At 35.7% G+C, this 22,619-nt stretch overlaps 1 protein-coding gene across 4 annotated transcripts in view; it reads left to right on the top strand.

Moving 5' to 3' along the window:
• The window catches only part of CADM2 (cell adhesion molecule 2), a 1,061,838-nt gene that overhangs the window by 667,244 nt on the left and 371,975 nt on the right, over positions 1-22,619 (top strand). Inside the window, exon 1 of one of the 4 annotated variants that reach the window (XM_072806517.1) lies at positions 9,960-10,089. The exons of the other annotated variants lie outside the window; for them this stretch is intronic. The gene's annotated coding sequence lies outside the window, so the exon portion shown is untranslated. Of the gene's footprint in view, positions 1-9,959; positions 10,090-22,619 lie in introns of those variants that run through there. 4 annotated transcript variants of the gene reach the window in all.

Below are 22,619 nucleotides of genomic sequence, written 5' to 3'. Positions count from 1 at the left end.
GAAAGAAAGGAATTTGGTATAAAATAGAAATGGAGGTTAACTCTTGTCTATTATTTATCACTAATTCACAGCATTTTAATAAGCACCTACTAAGTGCCAGGCAATGTGTTAGCTGCCCCTAAAGGGCCTTGTTCCTCCATGCCTCCCATGTTACCTTTCAGTTATTTGTCTCTTCTGTGTGCTCCCATGGTGCCCTGTGCATTTCGCTACTAGAACTTATCACTAGGTATTGTAGCCATCTGTTTGTTTCTCTGTTTTCCCTCCATTGCTCTGTATATTCTTTTGCACTATCAAATATAATACCCTACCAATACAATTTCTCAAATGTTTGTTGAATAAATGAGTGAAATGCAATATTTGCTTTAGGAAGTAACCACAAGCTCACAAACCTTTGTATAATAAAATTCAAAACCCCAAAATAGTGGGTTTTGAAGCTTATTAGAGATTATATTATGAAAAAATTACCATTGTTTATATAGAGGAAATTGCATCTAGGTGGTAGCTAATTCATAATCAGCTACTTGCCAGAGCTGAAGAGAAGGGGTCAGTACTTTATGTATTGGTATGGAGGCTAGAAGGTATAAGAGACTAAGATATTTTTATAGAACAAGAGATGTGGTGTGTCTGCAGCATAGGACTAGTAGGCCAGGGAAGAGTATTGGGGCCACGTTATGAAGGGGCTTAGACATTATGCTAAAAAAATCTGGCTCTTTTCTTGAAGGTAGCAAGATATCAGTGGAGGTTACCCAAGTTAGGTAAAGGATAATTCTGGTAACACCTTAGAAGATTAATTAGTTAAAATGGACGGTTGGGAAAAAAAAAATCAGTTTGAACTCTATACCCTATTATGCTTACATTCTAAACCAAACACCATTTGAAGAGGACAACCAAGGAGATGACATTGTTGGCCTATGCTCAGAGTCCCAATAATGAATTAGGCTACTAAAACCTAGCTTTATAACTTAGAGCATTTTAGAATTTAAATTAGACACTCCACCACAGCATTAAATGTCACAAACATGTTATTGTTTTAATGTATTGCATTAAGACATTACAACTTCTAGCCTTGGTTGTTTGCTGCTTCTTCATTAAAAAAAAAATACAAAAACAACTTAGTATTAGGAAATGCTATTGGTTTTCCAGTTCAGTTAACCATCCATTATATAAAATTCCCTTTTCTGCACAATGCTCTCATCTCCAGCATCAAAAAACACATAGAACTACAGTCAGAAAATTTCATAATAGGTTGGCTTCCAGAATAAATTTCCTAATAACATGGTTTTCATGTGAAAGAGGTAATAATGAGAGCTTGACATTTTCTAACAAGACTAAAATCAGATCGAAGCAGGCTACACTCTTCGTTTTAGGTTAATCTAAAACAATTCTAGTGCTAAGAAAGGAGGGAAAAGTCTGGCGTTATTATCTAGCAGAATTATAGCTAATATTTAAAAATGATATTTTCTTTAAACCTCTGAGTGGTTGGTATATTACCTATAGTGGCTGGACTATAGGAATAGGTATAAATGAGGTGTGTGCCCCTGGTACAATTTTGGAGTGCTCCATCTCTTTGACCCTCAGATGAAAAATTCAAAATCCACTTCATAGAGCTCTGATGGAAATGTGCACATTAAAACAAAACAAAACAAAACAAAACAAAACAAAAAACCATCCCCATTCATACATTTGGCAAAGATTAATGGAAGACTGATCGTGAGTGTTTATCAGAGTTCTATGGAGAATGTCCCATCGTACTTTGATGCAAAGCGTTGTCTAGTATTATGCTCTACCTTCTGGTTAAACTGGATATTTACTAGTGAATTCATTCAAGAGAGAATATGGAATAAACCCAAATTCAGACACAATAAAGATACCATTTGAGCTCTATGAGTCACTAGTTTACCACTAAAATTAAAAGGTAAAGTGTCAAATTATAAAATAAAATAAAAATACTAAAAATGGAGGTAAATAAACATATTAACCTGAAAGCAAGGAGGAAAAATAGAATAGAAAGTCTTAGAAGATATTGAGAAAAACACTCATCATTTTTTATTGATTTTGAGTAAATGTGGGGAAAGAATTAAAATATTTAAATTATGATGGTAAAAATTTTAGGAGAAAATTCAAGTGCCTGTTATTTGCTCCAATAACCTAACTTTACAAGATAATTGTCCAAAGTTTCATATAACTTTACTTGTGAAGATACCGCTTGGAAATATTAATGAAGCAATAGTAATAATGAAATACCTCCTAGAAAGATGATTCGTTATTCAGTTAAGGACAGTCAAGCAATGTTCAAGTTGTTTAATTGTGATAGGAGCAGAAAGTGACAAAGATAGAAGAAACTTTGGTACATGGTACAATTTAAATATAGTATCTGAGAAATGACTGGGAAAGACCTTTTCCCATGAAATTAGAATCAACTTACTTGCTTCACTTTCTTTTCCGTGTGTTTCCTCATAATGTTCTCCCTTGTTGAATTCAAATGACTGTGACATTCTTTTTCCTAACTTGGCATATTTTTCAAGGAGATATTGTCTTGGGTATTAATAATTTTTAAATGTTTTAAAATATTGGTTTCAATTGGAAAAACAATTATATTATTGATCATTCATGGTTCATTTTCCTGGCAGACATTTCTTCTGCAAGCTGCTGTTGACCATAAAGATGAAATTGTGATTTTTGAATTATATTGTGCTTGCTTAATGTAGCATGTAAGCTTTCTTGGCTCAATGTGGGCTGCTTCACTAAAGTGTATAAACCTGGCTTCTTTTCATTCTCCAGCATGGGATGGTACACTGCATGCATAATTCAACTTGTTGAAACATCCTAGAAAATTTTTCTTTATTGTTAAAACTGTAGCAACAAGTAGAAATTAATTATTTGTTATAACACAAAGAACTTTTATGTTATATTCCCAATTTTGTTTTACACTGAGTCTTGATTTGCAAATATGAGTGAAAGATTGACTTTAAATATCCAGAGATGATTAGCTGCCAGCTCTAATCAAATTGAGAAGTAATTAGCAAATCAAAACTTGATTAGCTCTTTGCTTGATTTACTAAAATTATAGTTTATGCAGTTTAAATAATGGGGGAGGGGAGTTGTCTGTACTTCAGATACAGTAGAGTCTGCTATCTTGAGGAGGGAGAGGAGCTCACTACTTTAAGTACTTTCTAAATCTGACAATACTTTTTTGTTCCTTTGTAGCAATGCAAATGACACATTAGTATTTTCTTTTTTCTCTTTTGAGAATATAGCTTTGGGGCACCTGGGTGGCTCAGTGGTTGAGTGTCTGCCTTTAGCTAGGTCATGATCCTGGCGTACTGGGATCGAGTCCCACGTCGGGCTCCCTGCATGGAGCCTGCTTCTCCCTCGGCCTGTGTCTCTGAGACAGAGAGGCAGAGACACAGGCAGAGGCAGAGACACAGGCCGAGGGAGAAGCAGGCTCCACTCAATTCCGAGACTCCAGGATCACACCCCGGACCGAAGACGGCGCTAAACCGCTGGGCCACCGGGGCTGCCCATATGTAACCTCTTAAGGATCATGTTTAACATATGTGGAGACATTGTTAAATAGTGAATAAGTTAGGTTGATCCAAGATTTTTCCCCCAATTTTTGGATAATAAAAGACTTGCAAGTTTTGCCAATACTTACACTAAATTATTGGATATTCCAGATTCAGGAAAAGACAAATAGTGAACCACTGTTTTGTCTTCTGGGGCTGGCATAACAGGATACCACAGTCCAGGTGGCTTATGCAACAGATTTTCTTTGCTCGGGATTCTGGAGCCTGGTGGTCCAAGATCAAGGCGCCAGTCAGTTTGCTGTCCCGTGTGGCCCCTCTTCTTGGATGGTACATGGTGCCTTCTTCTGTGCATGAGATGTTGGTGGGAGAAACCCCTGGCGATTCTTCCTCTTCTCATTAGGACACAAGTCCTACTGGATTAGGGCCCCACCCATAAGACTTCATTTAACCCTTATTACCTTTCTATGCCCTATCTCAAAATTCTGTCACACTGGGCCTCAAGGCTTCAAGATGTGAATTATGAAGGACACTTTCTGGTCCCTAACAACAAATGATCAGTGTTTCTATATCAAACAGACCTCCCCGGACAGGGAAATGATGCCAGAGACGGAAACTCTGGCTGCCCAGGAGCCGCGGCTGCCCCAGCAGCTGCAGGGCGGCGAGCGGTGGAGAAGTCACTGTGAAGTGTCTCCAGCACCTCTGGAGAAAACGGGGCTCCAGTGGGCTTTCTAGACTTGAGCCTCAAGGAATGGATTTTTTTTTTTTTGGTTACAGATAACCAGGCTTCGCTCCTCAGCCCCCGGCCACCTGCCTCAAGCTTTTGTCCAAAAGTAAACGTGACAGCCCTTGTCAAAATTAAAAGTAGAAGTAGGTGCCTGTCTCTCATTTCTAGAGCTCCCAGTGTGTCTCTGTGCAACTCGGAAGTCCTAGCGACGGCTCGATCAGCGGCTCCTTGTGTCCATCAGCTCCCTGTTGCTGGTTCCCTGGTCCATCTCTTGCTGGATAAAGCCAGGAGGTTCAAGATGTTGCCTTACACATGCAGAGAGACATTTCTCTGGCTTCCCAGAAATAACAGCACAATTATATGAGGATTTTTCTCACGACTTTTTTTTTTTTTTTTGAGCATTCTATTGTTGGAGGGGCTTAATAACATTAACTGTTAAAAAGTTATTTCTGGGTTTTCAAAATACAGTTTATAAACACATTGTTCTCTTTTCCTCCCTACTAGGAAGTATTCCATGGAACATTCAGACATCATTGTTTAATCATTACTTATTTTGAAATTGTGATTTGTGGAACATTAAAATTATATCTAATTCTTATTTCATCCATAAGGATTTTCCTTCCATATCACTTATTTTTAGATTCTTTCAAGTTAGGCATTTGAAACATGAATCGATTTTAGAAATGTGACAAAACTGTTTAAGCAGTTTAAGAGTAGCTGCATTTTAAATTGATTTCAAACAGCAGTCATTTGAAATAAAGTAATAAAATTATAGGAACATGTACACCTAAGAAATATATTTTTCTAGAAAATATTTCAAAGACATTAGACTTCTGAGGCAAACACTATACATTTAAATAAATATTCTAGTTTTTCTTCTTACTTTATTTTCTATATACTTCCTGTTAGTAAGGAGAAAATGATAGGACTGTATTAGTCGCTGAGGAATTTTCAGGTTATTATAAAGATGTATCTCCTTAGATAATTAGGCATTGTTTGAAATGCTTTTTATGCCGGAATTTTTTGTTAATATTCCTGCTGTAAAAATTCATCTTAGATATAAAAGTAAAATAATAAATAATTGCTAAAGTGAACTTTCAAAAAGCAAAAACAGAAAGTAAAGAATACCTACACAATATGGATATAATGTTTCTGTTTTAAGAATGAGACACTACACAATGATATTTTAAATGAAAATATTCAGGAAGGAAAGAAAGCACAAGAAAAACTTTATTTTAAAAAGTTGAACATTTGGGGGGAAAAGAAAAGAAGTTCTATTAGAAAAATTAACTTCAAAATGGAACACCTTTTTTGACCCAAGATGTCCTTCTTTTGGAGTCTCTTCAAGAATTGTGTTTGAACTTGATCTGTTTGCATGCGTTAGGAAAGTGAAATGTCTAGACCAGGTTCTGTATGTAATACATTTGTATGCAGACTTCCCTGATCAATCAAGGCCCTCTAGTCTGGACTGAAACCCAGTGGAACATTCCCTGTCATTGCAGTAAGCACCTGAGATAAGAAGTATATTCAACATCAAATTTAACTATTTAAGCCTTTGAATTTCCTTCTCCTTTAGAATATAATCTTTCTAATTAGCTTCCATAACAGGTAATGTCAAATCTTCTGTTTTGCAGGAGACTGAATGAGTGCTTAGCTTTACAATTGTTTACGGAGGTACCAACCCAGTTAAATGCCAGATAATCACTCCAGAATCAATTTTTATGTGTATCGTATATGGTTTATTCAGAATTATTCTGAAAATCCTCAAAACCTAATTAGTGTACTGGTAAGAAGTTATTGAATTAGATCAATGGTCAAACCTACAGTGTGAGTGCAAAAACTGACTTCAAGTTTCTGACATGGTAATTTCTTTAAAAAAGAAATCTTCCACTGCAATAGAAGAGAATTATGAACTCAGTAGTTTGTCTTCAATTTTATTGCATTTCCCCATCCCAATTCCAGAAGATGCCACACCTCGCCCCCACCCCCCACCCCCAATCTAGTATCTCATCCTAACTATATACAATCATATGAGGTGCTCATAACTAAATTAGCTAATTATAAAAGAAGAGGACTCTTCCAAATGTGGTATCTTAGCCAAGTGTATTTGCATATTAAGAAGTACTGTAAATAAACCATTAAAAAGTCTTGAAGACCCAAAGAAAGGACTGGCATTTTAGACACCATGACACCTAGTAAAAGGAGAGTTATTTGAAGTAGTAGCTGTTCTGATTGTCCCTCAGAGCACAACATAGAGTCGTCTGTCATTAATTACACTTGAAGACCAGGCTGACTTAAAGTTAGGGTATACAGTATTATGATAACAATGTATTTCATATTAGCTGCTAGTATGTTTTGCTGATATTCATCAAACTTATTTTCTTAAGAGTTTATTTATTCATGAGAAACACACAGAGAGAGGCAGAAACATCGGCAGAGAGAAAAGGAGGCTCCTTGCCGGAAGCCTGATGTGGGACTTGATCCCAGGATCCTGGGAACACACTCTGAGCCAGAGGCAGACACTCAACTGTTGAGTCACCCAAGTGTCCCCACATCATTTAATCTATTTTTATCACTATTTAAAAGATGGCAATAATAAATTCTTTGGAGTGTCTGTCTCTCTTTGGCTTATGGTAAAACACTAGGTGTGGTATAGGTTTCCTGTAGACATATAAGGTATAAGGTATATTTGTATATAATATATCATTTGTTATATTTGTGGCCATCAGGAAACCTCCATTCTAGGACTTTTTCTAACATTAGTTGGATTTGTGACCTTGGCCAATTTAACTGTTTAGCTGTTGGTGTCATAACCTGTAATAGGAAGGGGATTGAATAGATCAGGGATAACAAATGTCAGACAAGATGCCCAAAGCCTACTCCTTACCACACACACATAGAAGACCGATTATCGGTCATGTTTTCTTTTTTTACGCAAACTTTGAAATACCCAAAATTGTGCCACGTGGCCATCGCTTTTCATTTGGCTTTAATACAGTAAATAAAGCTTTTTTCCTAATATCTTGATAATCAAAAAAAATAAAAAATAAAAAATAAAAATAAATAAAATTTTAAAAAATCTCAATAATCACAAAGTCTTCTTTACCAGCTCAAAAGTTTTTATTCTTTGATTTTTGTGCCTAGGATGGTGTCTCATTCATAGTAGACCCCAACAAGTTGTTAAATATGTACATTTGTGAAATCAATTTGAAATTCTTAAAAATACTAAAATAAATTAAAGCACCACCCTTATCATATCTCATCAATAAAACACACCTTCAAGTCTTCTATTTTGGAAACTTGAGAAAATTTTGTGAAGTGAGTGTTTTTATTAATATTTTTCCAATTGATTTTAAGAAAATGCCATTTAAAGATAATGTATATTCTATCTTCACACAATACAAAAGGCAAAAAAATAGTTGAGATGCATTTTTATTTTATAAATATTTAGATTCTATTAAATATCTTCACTATTTCTGTGACCAACACTTTTTTAAAATAATGAAAAAGACAAAGTCAAGTAGGTCATTGCATGTCAGTCATTGCATTTCAACAACGATGATATTTCACAGGTCTACAAAAACAAAAGAGAGGAGTTGAGTTGCCACTCAGCCTGCTGGTGTTCTTTTACTAATAAGTACTTACAGGGTGTGATCCAATCTACTTTTATGATTTCCCTAGTATCCCATATATACTTTTTGCTTCATTTTTCTGTGTTTCTATTAATTCCATTTACTTATTGGTTTCATTTACAATTGAAATGATTTTCCCCCAGCCCATCAAGGAATTGTTTCACAGCTCTCTTGTCTGAACTTGAATACAGATTTTTGTCCGTGTTTCAATTGTGTAATTTTGGTAATTGACAGAGACAAAGCCAGTTCACAAAGTTAACTAAAATTTTCCATCTATTCACTTTCAATTAGTTTCATTGATATGACATATTTTTTCCTATTTAATGTCTCACCGTTATCACTAGGCAGTACACAGGTTATGCTAGTCTGTCAAATAAATAGCGATTATTAAAATAATCTTTAAGTAGACACTATTTTGATGTTTTAATTGTCCTCCTGTCTTTGAATAGCTGAGTGTTGTAATTAGTATTTACTTCATTTATGTAGCAATTTTAATTTGTTCTTGAAAGTCATCCCCCCCCCCCATTCTTATCTGGGAACCAGGAAAGGTTTAATAAAATGCAAAATATGTAAGGAAGAGTAGTATAATATCTCTAACTACAGTGTGGAAGATAAAATATTTGTTTAAGTCTCTAGAGTCCTTAATTTAATACTGATTTTTATGCTACTCATTATTATTTTAAAATCATTTATGATAAAGGACAGATAACTATGTTGAATTCTGTTTAAAACAAAAGTATATAGGGGTAATAGGACATTTTATAGATTAACTTGACTTATTTACTCTGAGGAAAATCTAAAAATCATTGCAAGAGTGTCCCAATACTGAAATTTCATTTGAATGGCTTAGTTTTAGTTTTATATCTGCACACAAACACACACATGCACACACACACACACTACAAAAGTAGTACTACTTTTTAAATTAATTAACTAAATAAATAAAAACAATTAATTAATTAAAAAGATTTTATTTATTTATTCATGAGACCAGAGAGAGAGAGAAAGAGAGAGAGAGGCAGAGACACAGGCAGAGGGAGAAGCAGGCTCCATGCAGGGAGCCTGACGTGGGACTCAAACCTGGGTCTCCAGGATCAGGCCCTGGGCTGAAGGTGGCGCTAAACCGTAGAGCCACCTGGGCTGCCCACAACTACTTTTTATTTAGAAGTTAACCAGACTATGTGGTGTTTTTTTGTTTGTTTGTTTGTTTGTTTGTTTTTGGTTTGTTCTGTTTTTAATATGACACCCTTCTCTGTGGAAATAGAAATCATCTAAAATAAGATGTATGTATTTTAAGGCAATAATTTAGACAATAAGTACATTACAAAAAGTGTTATTTGAATTTCAAGTACTTCACTGACTCCTAAGAGAAGAGATTAGCACCATTTTCTCTGTAATGGACACATCAACGTTAATCTTTCTGAGACCACTTCTGTTTCTTGAGAGTTTGTTCTGTTTAAAAGTAATTATATGTGCTCATCAGTTAGTGTAATATTTTTGTAGAGTCCTTTAAAAGGTCATTTTATTTATTTATTTTTTTAAAGGTCATTTTAAATTAATTATTTTATATGATAGAAAAGTTAGCAAGTAGCCATAAAATATGGCTAAGATATAAATGTCTTCTGAATTTTTATCTTGTATTCTGTTTTCCAGGAAATTTTAACTTCTATGTTTTGTGACCTGTAAAGAAAATATATCCTATAAACAAGTACCATTTAGTTATTATCATGTCTCAGAACCATACTGCTCTAGATGCCACTGCCTTGGGGTACCTTATTTAGTTACAAAAATCATATGATTAGTTAAGTAACTTTAAGCAAACCTTAGGAGAAACAGGATTTGTTATAAGGCTATTGATCTCATAGAATTAAAGGAAAGGCTTAATAATGGACTTTACCAGGAAGGATCTTAGATTGTCAAGGATACCATGATTCCACTGTCTTGCATCCTGCTGTTGGTGTGAGTCAGTTGCAAGCTCACTCATGCTCTGTGTCTCATGGTTTGAATTCTTAAGTCACTGGCTCAAGTCAGTTATGGATTAGCTCGATTTGGTCAGGTACTGGTCAGTGTGGCCGGAAGAGGTTGTATCACATTATGCAACAGAACAACCAGGCCTATGGGGAAGAGAATATATGGTAGAGGACCAGAGAGAAGTCAAGATTAAAAAAGAGCAATGGAGCAACAAAAGGCCATTAGATTCATCACTGTAAGGTCTTTTCAGTTTTCCTTAAAGTTGTATCCTCTCTGAAATCTCTTTAGTTTGGATTTATTCTCTAAATCTAAGCAGTTCTAATTCTATCTAACTAAATTCAACTTGTCATAATCTTCCCTATGTAAATGTTAGTTCTTTTTCAAGGCTACTTGTTTTATTCCATCAAAAATTATTACTGTTCAGATAACCGGATATCCTGTATATGGGAAAAGGTTATTTTGAGCATTCAGCTCTTCCCTGCCCCAGGGTACAAGAGGTGACACTTTCTGAAATGTTTCCCTAGAATAAGTTCAGATCTGTGTATACACCCATTACACTGGCAGAGGTAGGGAGGAATACTTCTGTGACAAATGTTGCAAGTAGACAAAATCTATTTTTTGAACAGTCTTTAAAAATTGTGTTTGAAAAGACAAGCAAGTATATATAATAAGGTGGAATAATGTTATAATATGATGCTAAATTTAAAAAAAGCAGTTTCAAAACAACAGTTTCAAAAATATACAAAGGATGCTAATAATATGTGTGTGCATGACTATGTGTGAATGTGTAGGTGTTTCTATACATAAATTGTATTTTAAGATTGAAAATAAAACTTGGAAAGATCAATGCCAAATATTAGATATGATTTCTCTAGATCAGTGGTTCCCGAGGTGTGGCTGCCAGTGGTTCTCTAAGTGTGGACATGCAGCATGCACGGCACCTGGGAACTTCTTAGAAATACAAGTTATATTCACTGAATCAGAAATTTGAGGAGAGGGACCCAGTAATCTGAGTTTTAATAAGCCCACATGTCCTCAAGGTCATACTGTTGGGCACTAAAGTTTGAAAAACAGTACTTTAGTGTAGATGGTATGAGTATAGGTGATTGAATTTCTTCCTACTGCTTAATGACTATATATAAATTTTTGGATTTCTAAAGCATCACACATGGTAATTTTCTAGAGAAGGATGCCTTCTGAACAGCCACATTGTATACTTTACCCTGAATCCCACTCTTGCAGCAGTGGTCTGCTTATTATGAAGTGCAATAAATGCTTGTTGATAGCTTTATTGAATTAAATTTCAAAGTATCCCTCCATCTCTGCTTCTTCCAGATTCAAAGTAATGTATTAACTATGGTCCACCAAGTTCAAGGTTCCTAGCTTAAACAACTTTTAGCAATGAAGTGTAAAATAATGCATTTTAGTACATTCTTATTGTATTGTTGTCATCAGGATTCAGATTCTTTAGTGACTACCAGGCTAAAAGTCAGCTCTGTGTCACAAGGCAAATATAAAGGTCCTAATATCAAAGAGATTACAGAGTGAGTAATGGGGGAAAGTGGTAGAAAATGAAGTCAGAGAGGAAAGAAGTGGAAAATTATAACAGTTTTTCTCAAATGCCAATGTGGATATGAATAGCCTGGGGATTTTTTTTAAATGTAGAATTAAATTCAGAAAATCTGGGATGAGTCCTGAGATGTAAATGTTCAGCAATGCAATGTTGCTGGTCTGAAAAACACACACTGAGTAGCAAGGAACGTGGATATTAGAGGTCATTATGCAGATCATTGCCTTTACTGTGAGTGAGGATTTGAACAGAGGTGTGCTTTGATCTTCTTTCAGGCTCCTATGTTGACAGTAGACTTTCTTTGGCAGAATTGGAGGTAGGGAGACTTAATGAGGCTACTGAAATAGGCAGACTTCAGTGATAATGACCCAGACAGAGGCAGTAGCAGTGGAGGGGTAGGAAGTGGAATTAATCTAGGTATATCTTGAGTGGAACCTTCAGTATCAGTTGATGGCTCAGTTGTTTTTGAGTGAGTAAGAAGAACATAAAAGAACCTCAAGCTTTTTGACATGAGCAACAGAAACGTAGTGATCATTAACTTTTGAGAAAGGGAAGATTATTGGAGCAGTAGTTTTGTTAGGAGAAAGATCAGGAGGGTTTTGTTTGTTTGTTTGTTTGTTTGTTTTTTCAAATTCATTCATTAAGATACAGAGAGAAAGAGGCAGAGACACCGGCAGGGGGAGAAGCAGTCTCCTTGCCGGGAGCCCTATGTGGGACTTGATCCCACAGCCCCGGGATCATGCCCTGAGCCAAAGGTAGACGCTCAGTCACTGAGCCACCCAGGTGCTCCAAGATCAGGAGTATTTGGACATATAGATTCATGATATTTATTACATATATAGGGAAATGTTGAATATATCATTCTGAAATTGAGATAATGGTTCTTTACTGGAGACATAAATTTGGAAATAATCAGAATATAGATGGTTTTTAAATCACAGAGTCACTCAAAATACTGCAACACTCTAACTGAGGTTAAAGCAGCAAACAATACTCAGAAACAGCAACCAGTAAATTTACAAGGAAAAATCAGAAGTCACCAGTCCCTAGAGCCAAGTGAAGAAAGTGTTTCAAATGTTTAAAGGAGGAATCAATGTTGTCAAATGTTGCTGTATTTTAAGTAAGATGCAGACTGAGAATTGACCATTCAGTTCAGCAACCTGAAAGTCACTGATGATCTTAACAAGAACAGCTCAGTGGATTTGTTGGGGGCAAAAGCCTGATTTGAGTCAGCTTAAGAGAATGAGAGTGAATAAATTGAAGGTTGGATGAGTAGACAATTATTTTGAGTAGTTTTACAGTCAATGGAAATAAAGAAACTGGCTGTTCATTGATGGGGAAGCTAGTCAAGAGAGGGATTTATCAAGAGGAGAGAAATAATATAGTTGTATACTTATAAGGAAGAGCCAATAGAAAGGAAAGATATGGCAATGCAGTGATAAAAGGTGCTGGTTACTGGAGTGACATCTTTGAGTAGAAGAGAGGGTGTGGGAACTAGTGCATTGGATGAATACCAGATTTAGAAAGATGTATGGAGAGTTCATTTATTCTAACCACTTAACAGAAGGATAGGAAGGATGGATAGGCAAAAGGGTGAATAGATGTGCTGATGAGCGTTCTTTCTGAGTGTCCCTTTTTTTCTCAGTGAAATTAAGAAGCATGGTTATCCATTATGAAAGGGTAAAGCAAGTGATAGAGGTTTGATGAGTGAGTAGAAAGTCTGAAGAGTCATCTAGGCTGTGCAAAATGAACATCCTAGGGAAATACAAAAATTCTGATTAGAAGTAAGGACTCAAAATTAGTGGCCATGGATTTAAAGTAATAGCAGACACCCTTTGGTTGTTCTTCTTTCCCAGGTTTATTTTTGTCACTCCTTTAAAATACCACGTACTGCCTGTAAGGCTAGTTGATTTTTTCATGTGCATATTTCAAGTTTAATTGTGGGATTGGTGACCATGTATTTCCTAACTCTTATATTCTCTACATCATTGATCACAGTGCATTCAATCTCATTGTTAATTGATTGATGGCTTTGGTGATAAATAAAAGACAGCCATGGAATGTAGAGTTGGAAAAATATGAGACATCATTGAGTCTACCCACAGCACTTCATGTAAAGAAAAATTTAAGAACTAGGGGGATCCCTGGATGGCGCAGCGTTTGGCACCTGCCTTTGGCCCAGGGTGCGATCCTGGAGATCCGGGATCGAGTCCCACATCGGGCTCCCAGTGCATGGAGCCTGCTTCTCCCTCTGCCTGTTTCTCTGCCTCTCTCTCTCTCTCTCTGTGACTATCATAAATAAATAAAAATTAAAAAAAAATAAAAGAAAAATTGAAGAACTAAATCTATTAACAAACTTGCCTAAGGTCACACAGTTCAGAGTAGGAATCATAAAGTAGTGAGGGGACTTCTATGCTTTATTTTGGAATATCACATTTCATATTGGCTCCTTTGTTAAAACCACCAGTGTTAAAAAAATAATAATAAAAAATAAATATAAAAAAATAAAACCACCAGTGTTCTTCTAATTACCTAAAATGAGAGGCAGAAATTCACTTTAATAATTCCTTAATCTGAGCCACCTCTATCTAATTGTCACCTTGTAATAAAAGCTATCACTGTTTAGTGTTGATTTCATTCTAGGTAGTACAAGAAACACATTACAAGAACAATTTCATACACTTCCTACATCAATCCTATTGAATGGGAACTCTTCCACAGAAGGAGAATTTGAAACTTGCCTAATGGAAATGACTTGCTTAAAATCACACAACTAGTAAAAACATCATGAATTAGAACTCAGAGCCATCCTCCCAACTCAAACTTTGAAATGCATCAGAATTGCCAGAAGAGTTATTAAAACACTTTGTCAGGCTCCATTTCCTGAGTTTCTTAGATAGTAGATCTGGGATGGAACCCACAAATTTGCATTTCTAACAATTTCTCATGTAATTTCTCATGCTGTTGCTGCTGGTCCAGAGACCTCATTCTGAAAACTGCTACATCATCTCCCTTACAGCATTCTTTCCTCACAGCCTTATTTTATATATACAATTATATATTATATATATTTTATATATAATAACATACAAGTTGTATATAAGTACACAATTATATATAATTATTTATCTTACTATATATATATAATGCACATACACACACTCAGTTTCTGAAATTTCCAGTCAGGAGGAAAAGAGTCAATTTCTGTTTCAGTGGTTCCTGATGAATCCTGCTTGAATTACTTGCCCAGTTTAGGCCTATTCATTGTGGAAAATATGGGTCTCTGATTTCTTTGCCTGAGTCTGTGCCCAACTCTGGGGAGTATAAATGACAGCCTCATCATAACTGTATTTAGTGAAAGTGATGGTTTCCTCAAGAAAGGTACTCTGGCATACCAGAACATGCTTGATGCATTCATATCTCTTTCTTTATAATATTATAATTTATGCCTGGTAGCCAAAAACCAGCTATATATATTTTTTTGAATTATTGTTTATCTAGTGTTCTCCTAGCATTATCTAAGCTTGAGGATGTGTAATATGTGTTACTGATCATTTCATTCCTATATGAATATACTTTGCACAAGGAAAGGTTTAAACAAAGTTTCTGAGATGAACTTGATTTAATTGAAAAGACAGCAGCAAACCAGAAGATAATACAGAAACTCACTCAGACACACACACACACACACACACACACACACACAAACACACTGAAATCTACAAAGATGCAAGGGGAAAAATCATTTCAGGAATGCCTCTTATTACAAATTTTCATTTTCTGGATTTCTTTAGTTCAGAATTATAGATAAAGGTCTCCATAAAATCATTTGTATTATAAATAATTACTAATAAATTCAGTGTACGTATTAAAAATAAAACCTGTGACAGATATTTTGACATCATGGTCAAAGCATGGGCCCTCTAGGGCAGTACTGGGTTTGACATGTACTACGTCCCACAGGATCTTGTGAAAATGCAGATTTTGAGTCAGTAAATCTGGGGTAGGTTCTAAAATTTGGTACATCTGACAAGTTTGAAGATGCAACTGATGAGGCTCCTGTGTACATCACAGTTCGAGGAACAATGGCTTGAACCAGTGCACAAAGTGAGAACCACATCTAGCTGTGGATGTATTTTGGTTAGCCAGCACAGGATTTCAACTTCTTTAAATGAATTTAAATGCCTTCTTATGGACTTGAATGCTCCCATTTATTCAGTCCTTACTATATTTATTTAAAATTTATGACTTCCTGAATTTAAATGATCAACTTGCCACCAGTGAATATTTATAGTTCAGATGCCTGTTCATTTTTTTCCCTCTGTTTATACTGAATGATTCCAGTGACTCATGTGAATGATTTCAGGAAAGGCCCTGGATGGGAGGTGCCTCCTCTGGGACTACAAATAGGTGACAGATTCTTGTATTCTTGGTTAAAGTGTTTGACTAGGTTTAGATCTTACTGTAAATCATTTCTGGTAGTCACTATTCTTCCTAAAAAGGATGGAATATATAGTAGAGGGTGGGGAGGCAGTGGGGGGAGAGAGGTGATGGCTTGCTGGATTTTAATTTTTATAGAACAGCAGTCTGCAACCTTTTAGACTTTCTCTTTAAGAACTTGCCATGTCCAGATCAAAGGAATTTATTAAGCTTTTAGCTCTCCTGTTTTTTATAGCTCAAAATGAACAAATTTTCGAGTACAAAAGAAATGCTTTAAAAGAGTTCTTTTAGTCTTTATTTGAAATCTCCTGCTCTCCTTCAGTTCACAGATATGGCATACACTGAATGGAGGAATCAGACTACTACACTTTGATCATTTCACTATCTTGTTTGATTAGTGTTTTCAAACTATGGAGTTTATCAGCAGGAGGCAGGTTGATCCCTGTGGCTTATAATGGGCAAAGTATGGGGGAAAAATAGGTTTTTAGAAATCGTTTAAGATCAATCAGTTTCCTCCTTCTTCAAGGTTTAAAAATAACATCATGGACAGATAGACTTTGACACAGAATAAGATCAGATATTTCCAAAGGGAAAACTGACCAGCATGTATGGTGCACTTTTTTCCCTCTTTCTCTCTGTAAAATTGTGACTTCTAGTCTGTAGATTATTACAAAGTATAATCAAAATCCTTTAAAAAAATAAAAAAGCAAGCGGTACAACTGCTCAATTTTAACTTTCATCTACTGAGCAAACATCACTTTCAGAATGAAGGTTAAAGTTATTAAATGAGCTTTTAACACTTCAAATCTTTGGGGGAAGGTATTGAATTGTGTTGCATGCACCAGTTTTAACCATTGTGCACGCGGATTATTCCTTGTCCACATAGGGGTCATTAATGTGCAATTCCATAGTCTAACTCAGAAGTAGCTTTACCTCTTAGAGTAAATTAACACTGCAAAGAGGGCTTTCTTCTTTGATATTTTGGTGGTATCTTGAGTGACAATACTTTGTGGGTTATCAGCTAGTGACCTTTTAATATGGCAACATATCCGCTTGGGGAGACTTCCTTGAAGATCTGGGAAATGCTGTCCGATTGCAGATTTTTAAATTTGGAGGTAATTCAGATCATATGGGACTTTCCAGTGTAAATAAATTCAGCTAGCCTTCGATTTGAAATACAACAATGGGCACTGAGAAGTAAAATAAAATATGCTTAGTTAGACCAAATTCTCAAAAGGGATTTCATTGGGCATATCATTCTTCCTGATGTTCCCCCTCTGAGGTATTCAGTGGGAGCTAATGGCAACGGAGCCCATCTCAGCTGACTGGTTCCTACAGTGTTCTTATTACAAAATGGCTATGCTCTCTTCATAACCCCAGTTGTGTAAAGAAGAGAGAAATTCTAGATAAACTATTTCATACTAAAAAGCAAAGGACTACTAGCTAAGGTGACCAAATAAGAATCTTAGGGAAGAAAAATCTCAGGCATCTTTATAAAACAAAATGAAGATTATCCCAAAGCCTATTGAAGATACTTTTGGATTTTATAGGTATTCCAAAAGTCAGTTTTTTAAAGTTTTACCAAAATAGTCATTATTAATATTTAATTTTCATTTTGGAGACAGCAAATATAAATACATGTAATATACTATTGTCTTTAAATGAAAACAAGATGCATTATATGCTATTATTTCTCTCTTGTAGTTAAATATAGAGTAGGTAACTTTGTTTTTGTTTATATGTTTATTTATATCTACCTTAATATTCAAAGGATTAATATATTTGACTTCTTTGGGGACAGCTCTTAGCTTGTAGAATAAATCTGTACCAAATTTCTTTGTTAGTCGTGTCTTCAAAAGAAGATTGCTAACTATATCACATGCAATACTTGAACAGATTAATACCCATTTATTAATTATTGATTTTTTAATAATGATTTGTTTTTTAATTTCAAATGTGAAGACTATAGGTTATTTGGTGGTGGTGGTGGTGGTATTGTTGGTGCTAGATATGTGAAGAATGGGATAATGATAAAAAAGTATTGCAGTGAAAATTGAAAGAAACATAATTTCAAGAAATTTCTATTAGGCAAGGATTAAGCTCTTCTTCATCCTCACAAATGCTGCTTCACTCTCAATTACTGGGCAGCTGTCATAATCATTAAAATGGTCTTGTTGCCTCAAATATTCTCTCCCATTCTCTTTCCAATATATCCTCTGAATTGAGTCCAGCATTTTCTTCAGAAGGTACAAATCCTCTCATGCCACACCTCGCCTCTGATTTTTAAATAGCTCTCCAGCTGTTCCCAGCCCACCTTGCCTGTGTAATCTCCCTCCACTTCCACCATTCCTCCCAGATGGAGGATCTTCAGACCCCTGCAAGTGATTTTTTTTCCTGCCTTTGCATATGCTGTCCTTTGCCTGAGGACTTTGTGTTCATTCTTCAAGAATCTGCCTAACCATCTTGCCATCTGGGAGGTGTTTGTTGACACCTTTTCTTCTCACTTCCCCTAAGGATCGTGAACACTCCTCCTCTCTGGTTCCACTGAGCATCCATTATAGCACTTACCATGGTATATTGTGATTGTTTAATTGCCTATTTCTCTAACTAAAATATGAATATTGCAAGACCCAGAGTACTCTATTTCTGGAGAATTTACACACATCTCCACCACCGAAGTACAAAACAGCAATAATTTCCTAGTTCTTTTGTTCCCACACCTGCGACCTTCTCTTCTTTTGGCACTCCATATTTTGGATGAAGGCATTAAGATATCCAGTTGCCCCAACTAGATATTTGTTATAATTCATGGGATAAACAATTCATGGGAGCAGTAAGTGTAGTGAGAATTGGTACAAGCTATGTATGGATTAGAATCTGGAGACTAACCCTGATTTATTCTAAGATCTTGGGCAATTCTATTAACCCCTCTATGTTCCTGAACATCTCCAACTCTACCATGGAAATGGCAATAGTAATTACCTTATAGGCCTACTGTAAAGATTATTTCACACTCCACTGAAGCTAAATAGATTTCACATGACTACACAGCATGGAACTGACTCTTTAAATTTGGTCTCAGTTGCCTTGATGGTTTCTAGCAATCATAGTATATTTCCATTCTGTTCACTTTTTCAGTTAGGCGACCATGTTATACCTTTCTTTTCTCTACCTTCAACTCATCTCTCCCTCTTCTTTTTCATCTGATGGTTCTGCTTCCCATTTTACTGAGAAAAAAAGAAGCAATCAGAATTGGATTTTGTACATTGTGCCACCAATACTCCATGAACCTACTAAACTCCACTATGAACACCAACTTTTCTCCTCCTGCTACTAAGAGCAGTTACCGGTGAAAACTTAAACCTCCATTTGAGTATAGATTCCATCTTCTCTGGTCCTTGGCTCCTGGAGAGCCCCAGCAAAGTCTTATTCCTAGATCAGCAGTGTTTACCTTCCCCTGAATCTTTCCTATCAGCATAAAAGCCTGCATGCCATTTCTCTCTCTCTCTCCCTTTTAAAAAAAAATCATTAGCCCTGCTTCCTTTATAGCTAAAGTTCCACTCTGCTCTCCATATGGTTACAACAAAGCTCCTCAAAGGCATTATCTATACTGTCTCTTATTCCTGTGTTTGTATGCCAGCTTGAACTCACTGCAACCAAACTTCCACTGCCACTGCTCCGTTCAAACTGTTCCAGCCAGCATCAGTGGTGGATTCTGAGTTCTCATCTTAAGTAAGCAGAAGTATTTTACACAGTAGATCATTGATTCCTACTAGAAATATTTTATTCATTTTCTGATTCCTACTAGAAATATTTTATTCATTTTCTTGCTAGAACCCCAGCCTTCTGACTTCTCCTCCTTGTACATACTTGTACATAGAATGCTCCTTCTCAATCTTTTTGGGCAGTTCATCTTCAACTCCCCAAACTCTAGACTTTGGCTCAGACCTTGGGCCCTTTGAATTACTCTCTACTTTCACTTAATTGAAAAAGCACGCTCTTAAGTATCATTCAGAAGCTAATGAATCTTATATTTTATCTATAGTGAGAACCTCGCTTTGGAACTTCAGACTCACATATTCAGCCACCAACCTCCACGTTTGTGTCTCAAAGCATTTCCAGACTAACATGTCCAAAATTGAGGTCCTCCCTGTCCCATAGTGTGTTTCTTTTACATCCTTTGCTTTCCCAGAAGTGGTGATTCCATCCTTTCTGTTTCCTAGGCCAAAAAACTCAGAGATATTCTTTATACTTCTTTCAGCCACAACCCACTACAGATGCATCAACAAAATTCCTAATGTTTTTATGTTGTTCTACACTCAGAATCAATCCAATGCACACTTCTCTCCTGCACAATTGCCGTGGTACAAACTATCACCACTTCTGGCCTAACAGCCTCCCTACTTTATTGCCAAATCCCTGGAATTGTGAAGAGTGTCTGATGGTCATTAGTGTCCCATTCAATATTTGTGAATCATTAAATGAAGTAAGAGCTACTATCTTCCATAATCTGATATTAAACACAAGTACTTTCTATTCAAATTCTGCACAGCAACATCTGACATTTTTGTGAGTGCTCTGTATTTGTAAAAATCTTCACCCTATTATGAATAGAATGGCCATTTCAAAAAGTTTTAAAATATTTAACTCTGATTTTTCTAAATATGATTTAATTTTTGATAATTCTAAAAACATTAAAATGTAATGACTTAGAGTCATTATTGATACTGTCATATAGAAATGTGTACAGGGACGCCTGGGTGGCTTAGTGATTGGGCATCTACCTTTGGCTCAGGGTGTGATCCCAGGGTCCAGGATCGAGTCCCGCGCTGGGCTTCCTGCAGGGAGCCTGCTTCTTCCTTTGCCTATGTCTCTGCCTCTCTCTCTCTCTCTCTCTCTCTCTGTCTCTTTCTGTGTCTCTCATGAATAAATAAATAAAATCTTTTTAAAAAGTGTACAATTTTGCTCTTAATCTATATTGGTTCTTTATTATATTTTATATTGGAAGCTAGTTTCTATTTGAAATAGATCTCTTATAACAGTTAATTTTGTTTTTAATTTGCTTCTTTCTAATGAAAATGAATGGCAAAAAATTAACTCTGATATTTAGGCTGTGCTACCCATTACTTTACTGCCAATAGTTGTTAATGAAAATAGAAGGACTGTTTTGCCAAGTGATTTTGTTTCACTGAAGTCTTTTGTATTTTCAAAAGCCTCCTTTAAAGAAAAACATTTAAAGGCAACATTAATTATAATAAAATATTGAATCAGTTTATCTAAAATGTTTCATTCCAATATGTAATCATTACAAAAATTATTACTGAGATTTTTTTCTATTTACAGCACATTCACCTCCAACTAGCCACATCATAAGTGCTCAATAGCCACTGGTGGCTACAGGTTGCCATATAGGCCAGTGTAGCTCCAGGTAAAATAGATGTAAGACTCGCATACCAAGAGATTCACCTAGGACACTTCAGCCAAATCCACATCTTCCTCCTTGAATTTTCGTTCTATGGGGCACAGTCAGTACCTGGGGAATATTCTGATTTTAGGACTGTTACTCTTCTAATCTTCTTGCCCCAAAGGCCTTACATCTACTCCAGGCAGACAGAAGAGCAGTGAGGGGAAAACAATTTGTAATCTGTCAGACCCACTTACCGTCTAAGAAATCTTGACTCTCTAAATATTGCCTCACCTGAAAAATGGGATTCATAACATTACATTCCTCATAGGATTGCAGTGGGAATTAAATGATGTCATGAAGGAGGAGATAAACACAGCACTTTTGTCGATGATTATTGCTCAATAAATGTTTACTGGTATTATTATCCTTCCTTTTATATTTCAAGGCAAACATAACTTAATTATATATTAACGCTATGGGTTCATAGTAGACCCTTAACAAAGTTTCTCTTATGGGAGGTATCTACAAATTAAATGTCAAGTAGTTTTTATAACAGATTTTAGATACGTTAGTATTTTAAGAATCTTAAAAAATCACCACTTATATGATAATGGTGGACAGTAGTGGAGGTGATTTTTCCCCCCTCTATGACTTCCTTTTCTTCCTGCTTCTAATAGTATCAGAAAATGACAACAATACAAGTACTAAGCTTTACTATTACCTGCTCTAAAAAGGGGAAAGGCTGATCATGTTTTCCTAGTGCCTAATATTTAATTTGGTTTTATTAAGTTCTAAGAAGCATGGTGTTTAAGCATAAATAAATTAAATTATTGCTTTTTTTAAATAAACAAAGTGGTTTATAACTTATCTATTTGAGTGTCAATGCACGTGACATGTGGTATATAAAGTTCTGAGCCTTTGCAGTGCCTCTGGCAGTTCTCATTGTTGTAATAGTCAAATACCTTTATTTCTTCAGGAAGAAATGGATGGGGATTTGATAGATGATAGATTCTCTCTCTCTCTCTCTCTCTCGCTTTATACACACACACACATATATATATATATGACAAATAGGTAGAAAAATATCATATGTATATGATAGACTTGATTCAACTTTTCCCTGATAGGAAAATTCAATTTTCCTTTGTATTGTTTTAAAAACAAATAATTTCACCTGATAAAATGTAAAATTGGTTAACACATTCCCTATCTTATCCATTAAAGGGCTTGTTGACTTCATACTTGCTTACTGTACCCATTCCCACCCTCAACATAATTTCCATCATTTTATCTTGACATTTTTAGTATTCTCCTTGTGCTAAGGAAAGTTTCTTTCTTCAATAATTGA

This window comes from Canis lupus, chromosome 30, assembly GCF_048164855.1.
Source record: "Canis lupus baileyi chromosome 30, mCanLup2.hap1, whole genome shotgun sequence".
NCBI classification, from domain to species: domain Eukaryota; kingdom Metazoa; phylum Chordata; class Mammalia; order Carnivora; family Canidae; genus Canis; species Canis lupus.
This window is presented reverse-complemented; position numbering and strand designations above follow the sequence as displayed.